Source organism: Paramisgurnus dabryanus, chromosome 5, assembly GCF_030506205.2.
Source record: "Paramisgurnus dabryanus chromosome 5, PD_genome_1.1, whole genome shotgun sequence".
In the NCBI taxonomy this organism is placed as follows: domain Eukaryota; kingdom Metazoa; phylum Chordata; class Actinopteri; order Cypriniformes; family Cobitidae; genus Paramisgurnus; species Paramisgurnus dabryanus.
Window position 1 is genome coordinate 39,346,113 of NC_133341.1, and position 20,173 is coordinate 39,366,285.

The 20,173-nt window shown below is 38.2% G+C and overlaps 1 protein-coding gene across 5 annotated transcripts in view; it reads right to left on the reverse strand.

Moving 5' to 3' along the window:
* The window catches only part of apba1a (amyloid beta (A4) precursor protein-binding, family A, member 1a), a 63,919-nt gene extending 44,179 nt beyond the window's left edge, over window positions 1-19,740 (reverse strand). For 3 of the 5 annotated variants that reach the window (XM_065284089.2, XM_065284088.2, XM_073814753.1), the window contains exon 1: window positions 19,611-19,739. The gene's annotated coding sequence lies outside the window, so the exon portion shown is untranslated. Of the gene's footprint in view, window positions 1-18,668; window positions 19,044-19,610 lie in introns of those variants that run through there. The other 2 variants (XM_073814754.1, XM_073814752.1) reach the window with 2 other exon arrangements.
* Window positions 19,741-20,173: the final 433 nt, after the last annotated feature.

The window sequence follows — 20,173 nt, forward strand, 5'->3', positions numbered from 1 at the left end:
AATAAACCAAAATCAAACATTTTCTGCAAATTTTCCATATTCTGTTTGTGAAAAGGGCTATTGAGAATAACACTGCGCTGTTTGCATAGACATCATTATTATTTTGCTTGTGAATGCTTGATTTTATAGTTTCAGTCTTTGTTCCGTATTGTGACGAGTGAAACGGAAAATCACAGGAGGAAAACAGTGGGCGTGGTTTGTGTTTTACACTGTAAATTTATTGGATATTGAAATGTAGGCGTTTTTATTTAGAAATACAACTTGCAGCTTACTAACAGTTGGAGGGGGCGGAGTTAACAGATGCTTCCGCCCAAGCATCCTAGCTGACATCATCAGAGGAGGATCACCACAAAAGGCCAAAAGTTTTTAGGGCATATGAATTAAAATAATAATAATTACCCACATGGATAAACTGTTTATAATGAACACTGCAATATTCCATTACAATACAAGAATAGTCAGTTTTGATTTCAAGGGGACTTTATTGTCTGAAAAAAACTTTTTATTTCACAAAACTGACTTTGCTGTGAAAACTGGCTCTTTAGACTACTTATATATAAAAAAATAAATGGTTCTTCTATGACTTTGCAGTGAAAAACATTTTTTTTTTTAAATATTTTTAGACTACTGTCAGTATGTAGGCCAAAAACTTCATCAAAATCATATATGTCCTCATCCGACAGTGTCAGTAGATGTGTGTCATGTGAAAGTCTCCCGCCAGTATTTTTCATTCACCAGTTAACAGCGCTGTCACTTCGGGGTGTGTGATGTGTGTATGTGCGGGTGTGATGGATGGAGTCATGCTTCCCTTCACTTTCTCTTCTCGTCCAGCGTTTGTATTTTCAAGATTCGGCTCCCTTCCGTCGCCCGCCTTCCAGCGAAAAATATTATTCCTAAATATGACATGACACATGTGGGATGGAAATTGAGTCTTCTCTTCATTTCGCCATTTATCTCCGAACATGGGGGATGTAATTGACTAAAGGGATTCCATCCCACATGTATTCATGATAGAAAGCCCATTTTCATTCTATATAAAATATGAAAACTGATTCAAGAGAGTTGATCCAGATATTGCAACTACAAGAACATTGCGTTAAATATTTATCCAACAAAACCATCATCTTCAGGGTTACTTTAAGTTGTTAAGTGATATTCCTGCTTCCTCAATTGAAACATTACTCATCTAAACTTGCATGTGCCAATACTAACTCAAGACAAAGGAGTAATTCATTGAAAGCGAGTACAGTCGGTGGATTTTCATTGGTGATCTATGAATAGCTCTTGCAGTATGCAGACAGGGAGGGAGTCGGGCTTTTAGACATCGTTTCTTTGGCTTATTCGAGCGTATCAGATTGGTCTGACATGAGAGGAGGAGCGAGCGGCGCTATGTTGAGTGATATTATACTGTATCTAGAATGGCCTTTGCTTTATCTCATTTTTCTCTCTCTGCTCTCGATGCCAGTATGACTCTTTTAAGACAAGCCGGCATAAAGTCCGCATTATCTTGTTGGCTGTCTAGGCACAAAGTAGCTTTCTTAAACTCTAGATTAAACCACTTTTGTTACCTTATGTGAAATGTATCACAGACAGTCCCATCAGATTTAACCCGATGATGCATGAGTTATAAAATCACAAATGATTGTTTTTACTATACAATATGAATGATGCATTTTAAGTAAATTGCACAGCCATCACATGGTAAATATAGTAGAGATGCAGCAGAGCATCATGTATTTATGTTTTACCCATATCTATTAATTACCCATTATTATGAAAAATCACAGATGATGAGATCTCTTTAACATCACAACTGATTTCTCTACGAGATTTATCTGAGAGCAAATGAAAACCTTTGCATAAGTCTCCTATAATATCTCACCTCAGACATCTCACAAATATCTCTACTGAAGATTTAGAGGAGATCTCAGATTTGACAAGTTGGCAATTAAAAGTCAACATTATTGAAGATTTCAATATGAACTCAAAAATTTATCATCAAATTTATTCAAATCCAGATTATTTGATCAATTTTACAGAATGTAGTTTAGCAATTCTTATTTGTTTCCATTTTTAAGCCAATAGAAGAAACATCAGCGACTAAGTTGACACACAAAAAAACAACATAGAATAGTGATTGGGATAGATGAGAAGAAAAACGAGTTGGGCGAGAGAGTGGTCTGTTGACAGCTAGACTGGGTTTGGGTGAGAGAGGGACAGTAAGAGAAAGTTGTATGAAAAGAAGTTGGGTGAGAGACGGGTTGAGCTGGAGAGGGTTTGGGTGAGAGAGGGGTTGAGCTGGAGAGGGTTTGGGTTAGAGAGGGGTTGAGCTGGAGAGGGTTTGGGTGAGAGAGGGGTTGAGCTGGAGAGGGTTTGGGTTAGAGAGGGGTTGAGCTGGAGAGGGTTTGGGTTAGAGAGGGGTTGAGCTGGAGAGGGTTTGGGTTAGGGAGGGGTTGAGCTAGAAAGGGTTTGGGTGAGAGAGGGGTTAAGCTAGAGAGGGTTTGGGTGAAAGAGGGGTTAAGCTGCAGAGGGTTTGGGTTAGGGAGGGGTTAAGCTGGAGAGGGTTTGGGTGAAAGAGGGGTTAAGCTGCAGAGGGTTTGGGTTAGGGAGGGGTTGAGCTAGAAAGGGTTTGGGTGAGAGAGGGGTTAAGCTGGAGAGGGTTTGGGTGAAAGAGGGGTTAAGCTGCAGAGGGTTTGGGTTAGGGAGGGGTTGAGCTAGAAAGGGTTTGGGTGAGAGAGGGGTTGGCCTAGACTGGGTTTGGGTGAAAGAGGGACAGTAACGGTGCATTCACACGGTCCGTCAGCGTTAACGCTTAACGGAAGGCTTGTCTCAAGCGTGGCCAAAAGCCAATCACTGTGGCCGCAACACAAGCTCCGGTCTTCCATAATCGTAATTGGCTGGCTCTGCCTATTTGCATAAGGCGATGTGATTGGCTGACGCACACGTTGCCGCTTGAAAAGTTGAGAAATGTTCAACTTTTCTTCATCTATCCTATTTTTTTATGTACTGTAAATATTGCAAATCAGTGCTGCACTGAAAGCCTGGTAGAGTAATAATTTTAATAAGAAATTATTTGTATTGCGTACATGTGTCCAGCACGGCCATCCACGTGTAGCCGCTGGTAGTATACTTGGAAAGCTGCGCAGGCGCGGAAAAAAGTATACCCCGGCATTTATTGAGATAGGGTTCTGGTGAGAGAGGGTTTGGGCGAAAAAGGGGTCGAGACAGAGAGGGTTCAGATGAAAGAGGACAGAGGGCAGGGTGAGAGAGGTGTGGGTGGTCTGTAATTTTTCCCACTGGAGCTACAGATGAAGTGAGATGACCTTTCCACACATACACACACAAATCACCTGACAGCTCATGCTGAACACTGAGATCTCATGTGAAAGTTCTAGCAATGAGCGACAATATACAAGATATCACAATGATCAGTGTGTAGCTATTGTTTTGTAAAATATTACTGATACAATCGCTACAAAATGTACAGAACATGTCTTTTAGCCATGTTTTTTTAGTGATCAATCTGTAAGGTCCAATTTACATAACAATGTGCAAAGGAATGTCAATTCCTTAATCATTTATTTAATTTGCTATTTAAGGCATTTTGTTCGTAGCACAATTTCCCAGGGAATGGACTCGATGCTTATGCAGACCTTTCTAAACACTAAATCCTGTTTTTGCTGGATTTCCTGCAACAGAGCCACAGATCATGTTTGTTTAGTGTCCTCCCAGTATTAAGCTGGGCTTATCTCTGCTATAAGAGCGTGTTGAGCCCTCAAACACCCTAAAAATCTACTGAACGTCTCTGGATCTCAGACAGAGCCGCTGTCATGTGGAGCGACCTTCAAGTGCTGGTGAATTAACACAGCGGGGTTATAAACACAAACCCAGACACAAACTGATACGCACTACAGCCGTAGCTTCGCTGAAACAATGAATTACAGACCGTGAGAACTCGGAGAGGCAACAAAGAGAAAACCCCTCTTTTGTGTAATTCATACAATCCAACACTGTTAATCTCAAGGCTTTTAGACAAAACATACAACAACGTGTCAGTCAGATGAATCACGGTCTCTCATGAGATGAGATTGAGAACCAAAAAATGGAATCAGATGCAGATACATCCTCATAGTATCGACTTAATGTCGGGCCCAACTACTAGACAACAGGCACATGAAGCTTTGTGTCATACGTTCAGATTTGCTTAAATTATATGAGATTATGCTATTGATGATTATTAATTTAATAATTCAGAAAAGCCTCTTATGCACGGTCAGTTTACTGTAAGTCTTTGCTGTCTGCATTAAGATTATGTCCATCAAAATGTATTCATTCTAGATTCATGTCCCTTTTCAGAGTCTTAAAAATGACATAAAATTTGGCCAAGCGTAAAAAAATGAGTGGAAGCAGCCTATAATGAAACATTGCACATTAAGTCATCTATTAATTCTGCTGCAGTGCCTTTCTTCCTTATAATTCGATTCATTTATTATAATTCCATGCAAGTAAATGCGAATCTAATTATGAGCAAACCTCTTTTTACAGCCACCTCCGTAAGGGAACGACTCCCAGATAAACAAGAAAAAGAACAAACAAACCACAGTCAGGAGGCTCAAAACAAGTTAAAGAAACCCGGGATTGGTGCATGATTAAATTTTGCAGTATATATTACATTTGGTGTCCAAAGTCATTATCTGCTCATTTCAAATGGTTATATTTTTTAAACACTAATTTGGTACTCATTTTCATTGATCACAAGATGTTACAGGTCATAACAATGCAATAGTTTCTGTAAAAGTGTCTTATATAGGTAAAAAGCGAGAGAGAGAGAGAGAGAGAGAGAGAGAGAGAGAGAGAGAGAGAGAGAGAGAGAGAGAGAGAGAGAGAGAGAGAGAGAGAGAGAGAGAGAGAGAGAGAGAGAGAGAGAGAGAGAGAGAGAGAGAGAGAGAGAGAGAGAGAGAGAGAGAGAGAGAGAGAGAGAGAGAGAGAGAGAGAGAGAGAGAGAGAGAGAGAGAGACTTTTTGACTTTTAAGAGTCCTTTTAATTAAAATAGGGTTATCGATAAAATCAAACAGCAGATTACAATTTCAACAATATACATTTTCATACATTTAGTACAACCAGTCTTATAATCTCACTCACCAACTGAACACTAAGTTTCCATTTTCATTCACCATCACCAGTGCCTCTCTAACACCCCATCTCCATTCAAAAAAGGCAATATTGTCAGTATATCGATAATATGAATACTCAATAATCACTCGTGTTTTTACCAAGGACTTAAACATAGCTACCATATCAACATCCTGTCCTGCTTTTTTGCACTGATGGGATTTCAAAATGGCTAGCTTAGCTTGACCAATCAAAAAATTGGCAAGAACACATTGTTGTTGCCATGACCTTCTGTATTTACATCCCAATATAAATAAAGTAATATTGTATAAAAAACCCAATTTTGTAATGAGGTTTTCTAAAATTACAAAAAGAGGACGAAGTCTTAAACATTCAGAGAACATATGAAACACAGTGTCATGAGCATCACAGAAAGGACACAATAAAACCACTTCATTAAATTTCGAAACTAAGCTATTTGAGGCTATAACACAATGGAGTACCCTCCACTGAATATCTCCACATCTCTTAGAAATAGGAGGCTTATATAATACTCTCCAAGATGGATGCATATCTTCACCAAAAGAGAGCTTTGCCCTCCATTTAGTATCGGTCCTTTCTTGCAATTGCCCAACATGTACAGATTTGACACAAATATAATAAAGAACTTTCTTATCCATATCATGAAAGAACATATCCCCATATCCCTTCAGCAATGTCGTCTGATTAATATCAGAACCAATTCTTTCATCTGTAGGTATCACTCTGAGTTCAGGAAAGTTCTGATGTATAAACCCATTTACCAAAACTAAGTTTATGAAAGAAACTAATGTAGGAGGAAAAGCATCTTTAATGCACTCCATTATCTTCTCCACAATCCTCAGGGATTTGAGTTCAACCTGTGTAGCAATTGATTGCACAGTTCTCCACTGACCTTGAGTTAAATCAATTAAGTCCCTTACTTTACTGACCCCACCATTCAGAAAATTGGGAATTAAAGGGGATACATTAGATGGCAGTTGTATAAGGGGATTAAAAAACAAAGGTTCTAAAATCCCATAATGCACTTCTTCAGTTCTGTAAATATTTAAATACTTCCATGCTTTAATTACTGATAAATAGAAACTAGACCAAAAACACTGTTTCTTGTCCTCAAATGGTTTGTCTATTAAAAACAACTGTTTATCTAGGCCTACTCCACCTAGATCTGTTAACAAACATAAACCAAATGTAGCCCAGCGTAAATGATCAGAACAATACAGAATCTTCTGCAATGTTTGTAATCTCATTGCTAATATTTTTGACTCTATATGTATTAAACCTTGACCTCCCTCTGCCACAGGAAGGTAAATTATCCCAGGAGTAAGCCAATGAAGACCATTCCAAAAAAAATTAACAAAAGCCTTTTGAATTGTCCCAAGTAATTCCCTAGGAGGATTAAAAACAGTAACTCTGTGCCATAGCATTGAGGCTGCTAGATTATTAATAATCAGGCATCTACCTCTGAAAGAGAGTTGTGGAACAAGCCATTGCCATTTCTGCAATCTGCCAATCACTCGATCTGCTAGACCCTCCCAGTTCTTTTCAGTATATTGAGCTGTCCCAAAATAAACACCCAATATTTTAAAGCCATCCCGAGCCCATTTACACTGTTGTGGCAATTGAGGTGGTCCTTCATTTTCCCAGTCTCCTAAGAGAAATGATGCACATTTATCCCAGTTTATACGTGCAGATGTTGCTTTTTGAAACATATTTAAACAAGAAATAAGTTTGGTAACATCATTAGTACTCTTAATTATGACTGTTACGTCATCTGCATAAGCTGTCAATTTTACTGGGACAACTTCTGGAGAACCTGGGACACCAATACCAGAAAGCTGCTTTCTCAACATAACCAGCAACGGCTCAATGGCAATCGAATAAAGAAGCCCAGAAAGAGGGCATCCTTGCCTTATCCCCCTAGTCACAGGGAATGGCCTAGTAAGAGTCCCATTAATCCTCAGCATACTATAAATGTCCCTATACAACAACTTGATAAGAGAGACAAAATGTGGACCAAATCCAAAGGCCTCCAGGGTCTTAAACAAATATTGATGATCCACCCTGTCAAAGGCTTTTTCCTGATCCAGGGAAAGAAACCCAATGTCCAATTTGTGTTTTTTTGTGACTGCAATAATGTCTCTCACTAGAAAAAGGTTATCAAAAATTGTTCGTTTAGGGACACAAAAAGTCTGATCTTCATGAATTACATTTGCCATATATTTTTTAAGCCTATTAGTTATTGTTTTAGATAGTATTTTGAAATCAACACAGATTAAAGAGACGGGTCGCCAGTTCTTGAGGAACCCAAGATCTCCTTTCTTCGGGATCAACGTTAAAACAGCCCTCCGACAACTCAGTGGAAGTATCCCTTGATTAAAACTTTCATGAAGAACTGCATACAAATCCTCTCCAATCAATTTCCAAAATACACGAAAAAATTCAGCCGAAAGACCATCAAGGCCAGGTGATTTCCCAGGGCTCAGCTCCTGGACAGCTTCAGAAAGTTCAGCTAAGGAAATAGATTTCTCAAGGATTTTTCGATCTTCATCTGCTAATTTTGGTAGATCATCCAAAAGTTGTTCTGTTACTGTTCCATCACACAGTTCAGTACAGTAAAGGTTCTCATAAAAGTTAAGGGCATGAGTACGAATTGTCTGCTGGTCAACTGTGACTCCGCCTTCTGGTAATTTCAATTTATGGAAGCATTTCTGTTCTCTTGGTTTTTTTCAAGACTAAAGAAAAATGCAGAAGGGGCATCCATATGATTTAACTGAGAATATCTGGTCCTTAAAAGGGCTGTTTTCCCTTGCTCCTCCAATAGGGACTTCAATAGGAATTTCTTCCTCTCTATAGCATCAACAGAGTCACCATAATTAGTCTGTTTAAGGATATCTTCTTCAAGTGCCTTCATTTTTTCTTTCAGGGCTCTAGTGGTATAGGCAGTGTATTGTTGACAAAACATTTTAATGTGTACTTTGCCCATATCCCACCATTGACTTAAAGCTGCCGTCGGCAACTCTGGAGGATTGAGCAGTTTCCAAATGTTTACAATTTCATGTCCCTCCCCCACTACCTCCGAGCAACCTCCCTCAGAGCACGTTCTCGTCAGCGCGTGTGCAAAAGTATTATTGTGAACGCATACTTAGCAAGAATACTTAGATTACTTACATAACACTCCGAAATACAATCAATGGTTGATAAAGCACAATTACCTGTCGAGAAGAAATGTGGCAAGCTCTGCATCCAGCTTGAAATCTCGTAGATTCCTTTCAAATGCCGGTCCGATATTGATCCTAGTTTTAATACGGTCACAGTCGCTTTCTATCTTTGTTTCCTTCTTTTCATTGGTTGTTTTCCTAGCTCTAGTTGTTAACCGAGAAATCGGAAGTTTGTTACTGAAAGTTCTCTCCGCCATCACGCTGCATTCAAACCAAAACAACTATGAATTCAGGCGGATGCACGTGATATTGTAACGCGCGCGAGGGGGATGGGGATCTGTGGCGCGTGCAGGTACTGTGATTGACAGGCAGATTTTACACAGCCCTGCGCTGATTGGACCAAATGAACCAGCCTGCGCTGATTGGACCAAATGAACCGGGAGCGGTGGATTTTTGCAAAACAAATAACAGGCTCCAGGTGGAGCTAGAAGCGCAGGGTTTTTTCTTAAACAGTCTAGTTGATGTTGTTCTATCGGAGCATAGTGTTGGTTTCAGTGAATATGATCAAAAAATATGATAAAATAAGTTGTCGACGGCAGCTTTAAACAAGAAAAATTTACTCTCTCCTCTCTCCAAGATTTCCAGAAAAGGTCAAAAGAGTGAATAAAAGAGTGATCCTGTAATAATCTATTATTGAAGTGCCAGTGTGATTTATGTGCTTTTAAAGATATAGCAGAAACAGTTACAGAAATAAAATGATGATCAGACAGAAAAGATGGTGCTATTGAGCTATTATAAAATCTACCTCTATTACTCTTAGCAACATAGAAGCGGTCAAGTCTCGCTCCAGACAAAAAATTGGAATTATTTTTTAACCAGGTATATTGCTTAACACCAGGAAAACTTTCTCTCCACAAATCAACCAAATCATGATATCTGATAACATTTTTTAAAATCTCTGCAGAATTTGGGTGAGGTTCATCATGATTCCTATCAAGATCTGGATTTAATGTACAATTAAAATCCCCTCCTACTACAACAATGTTATCCATTGGACACTGTGACAAAGCTTCAGATAATTTTTCAAAAAATACTAAACGCTCTTGTCCAACATTTGGAGCATATATATTAAAAAAAGAGAATCTATTTTGTCCCAAGGTAATATCTACTCTCAGAAGTCTACCAGATATTATCTCAACCATAACTGGTTGATCACAGACGTATGGAGAAAAAAGTATAGCAACTCCAGCACTAAGATTAGTACCATGGCTCATTATAATATTTCCCTTCCAATCACAATTCCACTGCGTCTGATTTTGAACATCTGTATGAGTCTCTTGAAGCAAAATAACATCTACTTTTTTCAACTGTAAATAATTAAATAGAGCAAATCTCTTTGTTGTATCACGACATCCATTGATATTAAAAGATCCAATATTTATAGATGCCATAAGAAAAATAAGGCTAAGATATCCAAGGATCCAGAGAACCAAACTAATACTCATAACCTTATTTATATCTCTTTAAACAAGCTTTTAATTTTCTTTTTAACAATACTCATGTGTTTTTTGAGCCTGTAACGTTTAGGCTGATCAAGCTCCTCCAGTGTTGCTTTTCTCATAACCACTACACATGAATCAATAAAAAGCTGTAAATCAGGGAAATACTTTTCAAGTTTTGGTTTTCTCTGATTGAAAGTATCATCAAGAAAATCATTTATTTGTTGAACTGTATAAAGAGGACGCTTTATTTTGGAAATCTGACAACTCTCTGCAGATCCTCCTTGAGATTCTGCTATATAAGAGCCCTCACTATCAGAATCCATAGACTGAACTTCACTTCCTTCAATCATCAAAGCCACATCACCCTGTGATACACTGAGTCCTGATTCCTGTGAATCTACTAGCTCGCCAGCAGGGTCCGCTATTTCAGCCCCCTCTACAGGCTGCTCCGGTGCGCTGTTTTCACCAGGAGGATCTGTCTCAGCGATCTCTCCCTCGTCCTGAACTACACCCACATTGACATTAACATCTACATCTGCTTTTGCAGCAATATGTATAGATTCATTCATTTCAACAACATTACCTCCATCTTTAGAAAGAGAAGATGGTTCAGTTTCCTGATCAGTGCCACCGTTATTATTTCCATCTTTATTATTTATCTGGATAGAAGACAACGTTAATTGCTCTGCCGTAGGGTTATTCACAGTCTCATTATTATTGCTAGCCTCATCATTCTTTGGACATGACTGTTTTGTATGGCCATACATTCCACAACTAAAACACTTCATTGATTCGGTACTGATATAAATTATATAATCTTTACCCAACAAAGTAGTTTTCGCTGACGTATTCAAAGACTGAAATTCTGCATTCAGGATCATAAAAGTCTGACGTCTAAACGACATCACATGTTTAAAATCCGGATTTTTTGTTCCAAAAGGAATCATCTTAATCGGCCCCACTAATTTACCATAGCGTCCTAACAGACGCTCGAGTGAATCATTGCTGATAAATGGAGGCACATTTGACAGGATAACTCTTTTGGAAGGATTCGACAACGGCAAAACTGGTAAAAAAGTATCTCTTACAGATATGCCAAACTCAACCAAATGCTGCACAAAAGACACTTCTCTCAAAAAGACAACAACCGCTTTATTCATCCGTGATGCGGACACAATATTGCGAGCGCCAACTTCACTACTAATCGCAATTAAACAATCCTCAACTGTTATTGTCTCGTCAGGTATGCATTTGCACCCATGTTTAGCTGTTAAGGAGGCACAACCATCTGAATTTGTCCCCATTTTCACCACCCTTAAGTGGCGAAATTGTCAACAACTACGTCTACACTTGACAAATATGTTTAAACAAACCAGGGAAAAGGAAATAAAGAAAACTCACTCAAACTATCAGCAGTTCGCTCAGACGCTCACAACCTCCTCACGCTCACGCTAGCACATGCGCACAGAGAGAGAGAGAGAGAGAGAGAGAGAGAGAGAGAGCGAGAGAGAGAGCGAGAGAGAGAGCGAGAGAGAGAGCGAGAGAGAGAGCGAGAGAGAGAGCGAGAGAGAGAGCGAGAGAGAGAGCGAGAGAGAGAGCGAGAGAGAGAGCGAGAGAGAGAGAGAGAGAGAGAGAGAGAGAGAGAGAGAGAGAGAGAGATACTGTCAACAATATTAAGTGCATTTTATAGTCTATTCCCACGCAAAATGCAAATAACCCATTCATTACTCTGCTTTAAGAGACTTGCAATGATGCATTTATATAGCACTGTATGTTGAGCCGCAGATGCGCGAGTATGTGCACGGTCCAACACGAGCAAAGGGAGAAAGAGAGACGGCTGCAAGATTGACAGGAGATAAAAAAGCTCTCAACAAAGCAGTCTAACTAAAAGCTTATTGTTAATAAACTTTTTATTTCTGGTTTAATATAAGTGTGTTTGTCATTGTAGGACTTTAATGGTTCTAGGAAGTTTTTATTACATACTGCTGCTGACGCTCTTCGTCGTCCTATGACATGAGATGAAAAGCTAAAGTCTCTCGTTCTCTTTGCTTGTGCATTCAGCAGATACCCAGGATCGTCTTTCTCATACGCTGCATGGTGTTCAGGATTAGGGCTGTGCAAAAAATAAATATTTTTCAATTAATCGTTTTTTTTAAAACGTGGTGATTCATAATCGATTCTCAAAAAGCAGAATAGATTTCTTTCATATTTATTTACGCAAACATTGAACGTAAGATTAACGTTAATCTAATTACTAGTCTTCTTCACTAGATGTCACCCTCTTTTTTGCCTTGCGCGATGTTACCAAGGAGTGAGAGGCGAGCCTGTCATTCATTCATTAATTCAGTGCTTAAAATGGCGGTTTCAGGTGCTTCATCGACGTTGATACCACCTTCACATAAAAAGAGGGAAGCATTTTAGATTTCACAAGCAAGACGATGACGACGATAGTGTTGTGGCTTTTAATTTCTTTTTTATTAATATACTATTTGTATTAAATCTATATTCATTGAGTTGAATCGAGAATTGAGCATTAAAACCTGAGAACTGGAATTGAAAATTGAATCTTGTGAATAGCTTGTGAATCGAAATCGAATCGATCTGGAACATGTGAATCGATACCCGGCCCTATTCAGGATGTCTTGATTTAAAATGATAAATGAAACTTGTAGCGCTATATGTTTTTCTCAGACACTTTAAAATGTTTTTATCATTATGTTTGCAGCATTTGTGTGATCACGTTGAAGACCTCATTGTTTGTTAAAAGTATTTCGACCTTTCACTTGTTCGGCCGAACACCAAAAACCAGAATTTTTTTCTATTTTCGGCTGAATAATTTCAGCTGCCGAATAATTGGTGCATCCCTAAGAAGTATACATGAAGAGTGACACGAGCCGTCGAAGCTACGCCGTAGGACCTTTGCAGAACTATAACAAGCCTTTTACTCTACCTTGGTAACAGAGTTTGACTCTCGATTTGAACAACAGAAAATCATGATTTTCAGCTATATAAGTATGTATTATACTGTTATGGCCTGTAATATCTTGTGATCCATGACAATGAGTACCAAATTATTAAAATAATTGAAAATATAACCCTTGAAAAAATGATGACATTGCAACCAAATGTAACTGAAATAATATAAAAAATCTAGGGCTGGGAAAAGATTAATCGCGATTAATCGCATACAAAATAAAAGTGATTTTTGGCATAATATATGAGTGTGTGCTCTGTGTAATTATAATGTTCATATAAATACACACACATTCATGTATGTATTTAAGTAACATTTACATGTGTATATATATTTATTTATATTTTTATATATTCTATATTATATATAAATAAAAAAATGTGATATATATAAAAAAAACTCTGACATGTAGTATATGTATGTGTGTGTGGTTAAATATACACAATAATTACACACAGTACACACATAGTATTACGCAAAAAAATTACTTTTATTTTGTATGCGATTAATCGCGATTAATCTTTTCCCAGCCCTAAAAAATCCAAATATTGAGAAAATTGCCTTTAAAGTTGTAAAAAATAGGTTCCTTAGCAACAAATATTACTACACTCTAAGAAAAGATGTGTTAATTTTAACACACTGTTTTGTGTTAAACTATTTAACACATTATGTGTCATTTTAACACATTAAAATTAGTGGTGATTTTGAGTTCAAATAAATAAAAGGTACAACACAAGATGTGTTAAAACAACACAAAGTGTGTTGTTCCAAAAATTACACAGAGATGTGTTTAGTGAAGGACAACACACTAGATGTGTTATTTTAACACATTTGTTTTAAGAGTGTAATGATAAATACACTTCTGATAGATTTACAGTAGAACATATAATATCCTATTCATTTTTGGCATAAAAAATCGATAATTTTGACCCATAAAATGTATTTTTAGCTATTGCTATACACGTGCGACTTATGGTTTGTGCTCCAGGGTCACAAATAAGCAACAGGCATCTTTTACATAAAATAAAGCCATGAGTGATGTTGTTGAAGACAACCGCCACTGATCTCACATCAGCAGAAAGGACAAATTTATCTCTGTTTATGACAGCAGGAACATTTCCCTTACGACCCCATACATCTATAACAGTATCAGCTAAACTACATTCACCCTGACATTTAAATCACGCTGAAACACTTCATAAGTTCAGACTTATAATTCACTAAATCAATAGCCTGTATTAAAGGAAAAAAAAAGATATTTCTGTCATCATTTACTCACACTCAAGTTGTTTTAAACCTGTATAAACTACAGGATGTTTTAAAGAATGTTTATAACCAAACAGATCAGGAGCACCATTCTCCTCGTTCCTTACTATGAAAGTCAATGGTGCCCCATTTCTGCTTTGTTAGAGACATTCCTTACAATTTATTCCTCTGTGTAGTGAACTATCCCTATAAGCTTCACTCAGTGATGGTTTGAATATAACCATTGATAACAAGGTGTATGAAAACATTTGTTGTGTTGACACAAGGCTGTGACCTTCAGTAATGGAGGTGTTCATGTTGACATGGTTCACAGGTACAGCTCCTGTTAAAGACCTCTCACTTGAACTGAAAGAAAATATGCTTTTGCACGCAGACTTGGCTATTAAGGTCCTCATCACTTTTCATTCTTGTTGATATTCAGATAATATTTGTCAAAACTATCAATACTTTAGTGCAAAGCTCCCTGAGAATCCTAATGAAAAAAGCAGTTTAATATTTTCTTTCTCAGTCGAGTGAATTTTGCCAAATGAAAGAAATAATACCTGAGGAAAACCAGCCCAAGGCCACCGGGCCCTGATACTGGTGGTGAAGGGCAGCTGTTCCTTTTCAAGATTTCATACGAGAACGAAAAAGAAATCTTAACCCAATCCGCTTTAAAATAAATACTACCCAAACCCTGAAGCCGGCTGTTTGTTAGGAAAACACAGCACTTTGTATTTAAGGTTATCCATAAAGTGCTTTATCTTATTGTTAATTTTATTAGTTTAACACTATTGTTTGTGTAAAGCTCACTTATCTTTTAACACGAGGGCAGCGTGAATTTAAAAACTCAGATATGTTTAAGAGCAGGTGCAGTTCGGCACTGGTGATAAGCTAATAAAATAATAAATATAGCTTTTTTAAAGAAACATACCCATTTAAAATGGATAGTCTGCCCCTAAGGGAACACAGACCAAAAACATTTCCTCTTACTCTCATACCATCTTGTAGAAAATCATGTTTTGTAATGCGGTCTAAATAGACTTAAATCTTAGGCTATTTTTATAAAAGCCGGTACATGTCCTGCCACAATGATGATACACAAGAGACCTCTGAAGTTAAATTAGGGAAAACCCAGATGTTCATACAGAAGAGCACTTCGGGGAGAAACATTTCCTATTTCAGATTTTCCAATTTATTTTTGTCCAGGAAAACCACTGGGATTTATTCCACAAATAAAAGGTGATTTAAAGAGCAACTATGGTCTGATTCACGATTTTACATTTCCTTTGGTGTGTAGGTGTGTATTAGTACATGTTAACACAACAGGGACAAATCCCAAAGAAAAACAAAGATGCGAGTTATCATCTCCAACGTAAATCTCTTTTCTTGGACTACAACAAACACACTTTTTTTGTAAGCAGCAGTTTACTTCCTGGGATTGGTGATGTAGAAAAGACCGACATTATCATAATTCCTCCCGCTTTGACTCACTGCCTGTAAGTTAGGGTTGTTGCGGTGACAGAATTTTCCCACCGGTTAATCAGCGTGTGACAAACCCGGTTTTACCGGTTTCACCGGGTGGGAGGGGCTTATAAATGCACAGAAGTTCGCATTTTACTTTCACTTTTGAATTAGATGCAACTGTTGTTTAAATCCAGCGCTTGCGTACGCTGCGTTAAATCGCGTATGAATTTGCGTGCAAATGCGAGTGCAACAGCTGGTTTAAGTGCTTGAGTCAATGTGCGCAGGTACTTCTGACAGAAACCCGGCAGTCCCAAGCAGAGCAACCGGCTATTCCTCCATAAAGCGCTGCTTGAATGATGGGTTTATTATTATTCTTAATGAAAAACACAACAACAAAACGATCTCGCCTATATTAAACATCATATATGTATCTTATAACAAAAACGAGTAAGCACGCGGCTTCTGCCATCGTCTGCTCGGCGCAGACTGACAGGAATAAATGAAATCTGACACCCGCAGCCGCTGCTCTTTGATGACGCGAGCCTCGCAAACTCTGACTGAAAGAAATGAAATCTGACACCTGCTACTCTGTGACGTGATGCGCATTCAGCTTCACTGAATTCAGCGAGCAGACACATTCAGTTGTAAGTGTTTGCTCTCTCTAACGAAACTAAATTATTTAATTACAAGAAAATATCAAAACGACGGTGAAAGACGGTGTCGCGGTGGGCAAGTGATCTAACCGGTGAGAGGCTGAAGCACCGGTAATCACCGTTTCACCGACTATCGCAACAAGCCTACTGTAAGTTAACTCCTGTTAGCATTGTGATCGAATCTTTTAAACATGGTAAGGAGCGTCACATTTCCGGCTGACATCAGAGGTATTCAGGCCAATCACAACGTACAGATTAGCTGGCCAATCAGGGACATAGAGCTTTTCAAATCAGTGCGTTTCAGGAAGAGAGTGAAATCTGGAGCTACAAAAATTTGCGGTACACTGTAAAAAAATTCCGTAGAAATTTCAATGTTATTGCAGCTGGGTTGCCGGTAATTTACCGTAGATTTACATTTATGTTATTTACTGGAACGAGTTTGTTCAAAGTTAAATAAATTTTAAATATTAACAAGTCTTTATCTTTACAGAATAAAACTATACAATAACAGCCTCATGCAAAGCATTCTGGGAACCAGAAATCATCATCAACCTTTTTCTGTTTTTTGCTTCAGATTTTGTTTCCCAGAATGTTTTACTTGATGCTGTTTTTTTAGTTTTACTCTGTAAAGACAAAGACTTGTAAATGTTTAATGTTCATTTAACTTTGAACAAACTCTTGCCAGTAAATAACATAAATGTAAATCTACGGTAAATTACCGGCAACCCAGCTGCAATTTCTACGGAATTTTTTTACAGTGTATGTGGAAAATAATGTGTTTGTTAAACCATAAATCACGCGAACACATCATATTATACCAAATACACAAAATAACGTTGTATTTTAGCAATGAAATAGGTGCTCTTTAAAAACACACTGCCAGAATTTTTTTTTAAATCGTCCCAAGCTGTCATTAATAAAGTAGCCATTAAAAGGGTCCCTAAATGTGCCATTAGTTAAAGATATTCACACATTTGGTACCAGTATGTACTCTTTAGGTGCAAGTGCAGGCAGCAAAGAAGACAGAAAAAAAATCACATGGCTCCAAGGAAATTCAGTTTAGGATCACCTTTGATCTTATGCCAAATAATCGTGCATGCTTGGAAACACTGATAGCAAATAACCTCTAAAATGTCAGTCTTATAAAACAGCATCTATCCCATTTATCTGTTCAACATCTTATTGCAGGTTGGTATGCCAGACAAACAAAGTAATTCATGACGGAGAGGCAGAAGGTTCACTGGTTTCATTTATGTCGCTATGTAACATTGGGAAACGCTTTTGGGTAAATTCATTGGCACTGTGAAAACAGCCATACATCTAAACCAATTGTGTACCATCCTATCATTTGGTAACATTATAATATGCCAACATCTATCATTTGGTTGAGGGTAAAATACACACTCTAAGAAAGGATGTGTTTATTTTAACACATTGTTTTGTGTTATACTATTTAACACATGATGTGTCATTTTGTGTTGATTTTGAGTTCAAATAAATAGAAACAAATAGATGTAACTAGACACAAGCTGTGTTATTCGATTTAAGAGTGCACAAACTAATAAAACTAGATTAGTCACTTTGGCTAAAAGCATCTGCCAAATGCATAAATGTAAAATATATTCAATATAGCACTAGTCTGTGCCACACCGTCTTCCATCTAACCATTCTCTAGATTAATTTATTGATTCAAGTTCAGACACGTATACAAGTTAAACTCTTTTTTGTATAGGCTACAGAGCAGCTTGTTGTTAAAATTAACATTAAACATCATAATTGTGTGATGTGCACGTCTGTAAATAATCCATATTGCAAATACCTCTTCATTACATATTTGATTGTAAACAAACTGTCACTGGTCAGCCCTTGAAAAAATGTCTACTCGATGTGTGACGGACGGTTCATAAGCAATATAATAAAAGCAGACACAAATCTGGATTGGATATCACCTGACAGGTAGTAAAATCGAATGCATATTAAATACCCCAGTAGTACAGCAATGCTCAGCAACTTTGTGCACGACACAATCACATAAAAATCACATATGTTGTCACAAATAAAGAGACATTATTCACCTAAAGCTCAAAAACGATTCATTGCTTATGGTCCTGAAGAGATTCAAGCTAAGGCAAAGATGTCAAATCTATCCTCTGATGTTATTGCTGTTATTTGCTCAGTCATGCCTTGATACGTCAGAGAGTTTTGTGAGAACACTCCCATCTCCCCAGCTTCTCCAAATGTTAACATTACAAACTGGTCTTCGTATTTAGCACTGAGCAATACTTAAAGACTATGCAAAATTATTTATTAGTAAAGGTGGGGTCGTTGATGCCCACTCCCTGCAACAGCGTACTGCGACACAAACCACGGCATTTTACATAAAAGCATTACAAAGTAAACTAATCAGACATAGCAGGAACTTAACACACAAGCATTTTGAAAGTTCACAGTCGTGATGCAGCTGAAAAACATGCCGTCAAAACATAAATGCAATGCGTAAACTGCGCAGCCCTACCTGCATAGACGCCAGCATCAGCACCACTCGGGAGAGACTGAAGGTGTGACATTGCGCATCACTTTAACCTACACATCTCCGTACCGTGCAAACGAGCGATTTTTATGTCAACCATCTATTAAGACCTCTTCGTCTTATCTCCGGTCGTGCGCGCGTCTTTCAACCTGCACAGCATCCGACGACGCGCGCACTCGCTCAGTCTGCGTTCAGGGTATGCATTTAGTAGGAAAGCAGGTTGGTGGTGATGCCTACGGCGCAAGCGTGTACAGGAGAACAGCAGCGCACACAAATACTCAAACCCCACTGAAATAGAGATGCACGGGGATTGCGTTTACAATCGCGGCGGTACACAGAGACACCACACAGTGAATCATGTGTTGTTGCGTCTGTAATGGAGACTGCACGGTAAAATATGTGATGTTGTACGATACAGATTCACACCCACAAATACAAACACGGGCTTTTACGCTAAACACTCACATGCATGCATACGCGCAAAGTAAAAGAAAACGCGTAAGTTAAGATATCGCGTCCTCTGGATATTTACATTACACATTTTGACAGACGCTTTTATCTAAACTGTGCCTTCCATATGTTTATGCGTTTTACCAGTACGAACTATATGTGTTACCCATTAAGCTAAAGGAACACAATTGCATTGATTTCGGATTCAGGAATTGTTACATAGGCCTACCTGGTAAACTTGACACTTGCAAACCCCTTACAAATACGCATTGCATCGGTGCGCGCCCGATACTTTCGTTGCGCATCGCCTATTCGGACCCTAAACCAACATCGTCCAGTCTGTCATGCAGAAAGGCGATATCGCAACAGTCACTTGAATCCAAAGCAACGTCAACGCGCAATGGTTTTATCATCACGTGGCATAACTAAGCAAAAGCTTTAGTGACTAAACTTATTCAAATATTTCATGAATCCCACCTGTGTCGTCTGCAGTTTTCATCTAACGGTGCAACCGATCCTCCATCTTCATTGCCTTCAGTCCGTGAGCAAAGCCGACTCCTCCCATCACACATCAGAAGCAAAGCAAAAATCCTGTGTGATTTCTCAATGAACAAACTGCTGCTCTCATCAAAAACTGCGCAAAATAAAGGACGCACATGTATTGACGCAAACCATGTATATTCCCAAAAACCCTTTAAACACATCAACATAAAGGCACAAAGGCATGAAGTGAAACAACTTCACTGGTCACAAGATGTTTGTTCAGTCCTCTTATTCGAAAAAAGCTTTTTTATTTAAGGAATAGAAAGAGGAAGCAAATAACAGTCTTACTATAAGAAGAGGAAGCGGTTTCATTTCTACATTTAGCTAATAATTTTGTCGGAAACAAAGTTGATAAGCTATTGACCCCATAAGGATCTTTCCCAAATCCACTGTGTTGTCTTACTGAACACTGCTGAAAAACAACAAGCTGGTTGGCTGGACTCTAAGCCTGGTTTTATCTGGTCAAGCTTGGATGACCAGATTAAACCAGCTAAGAC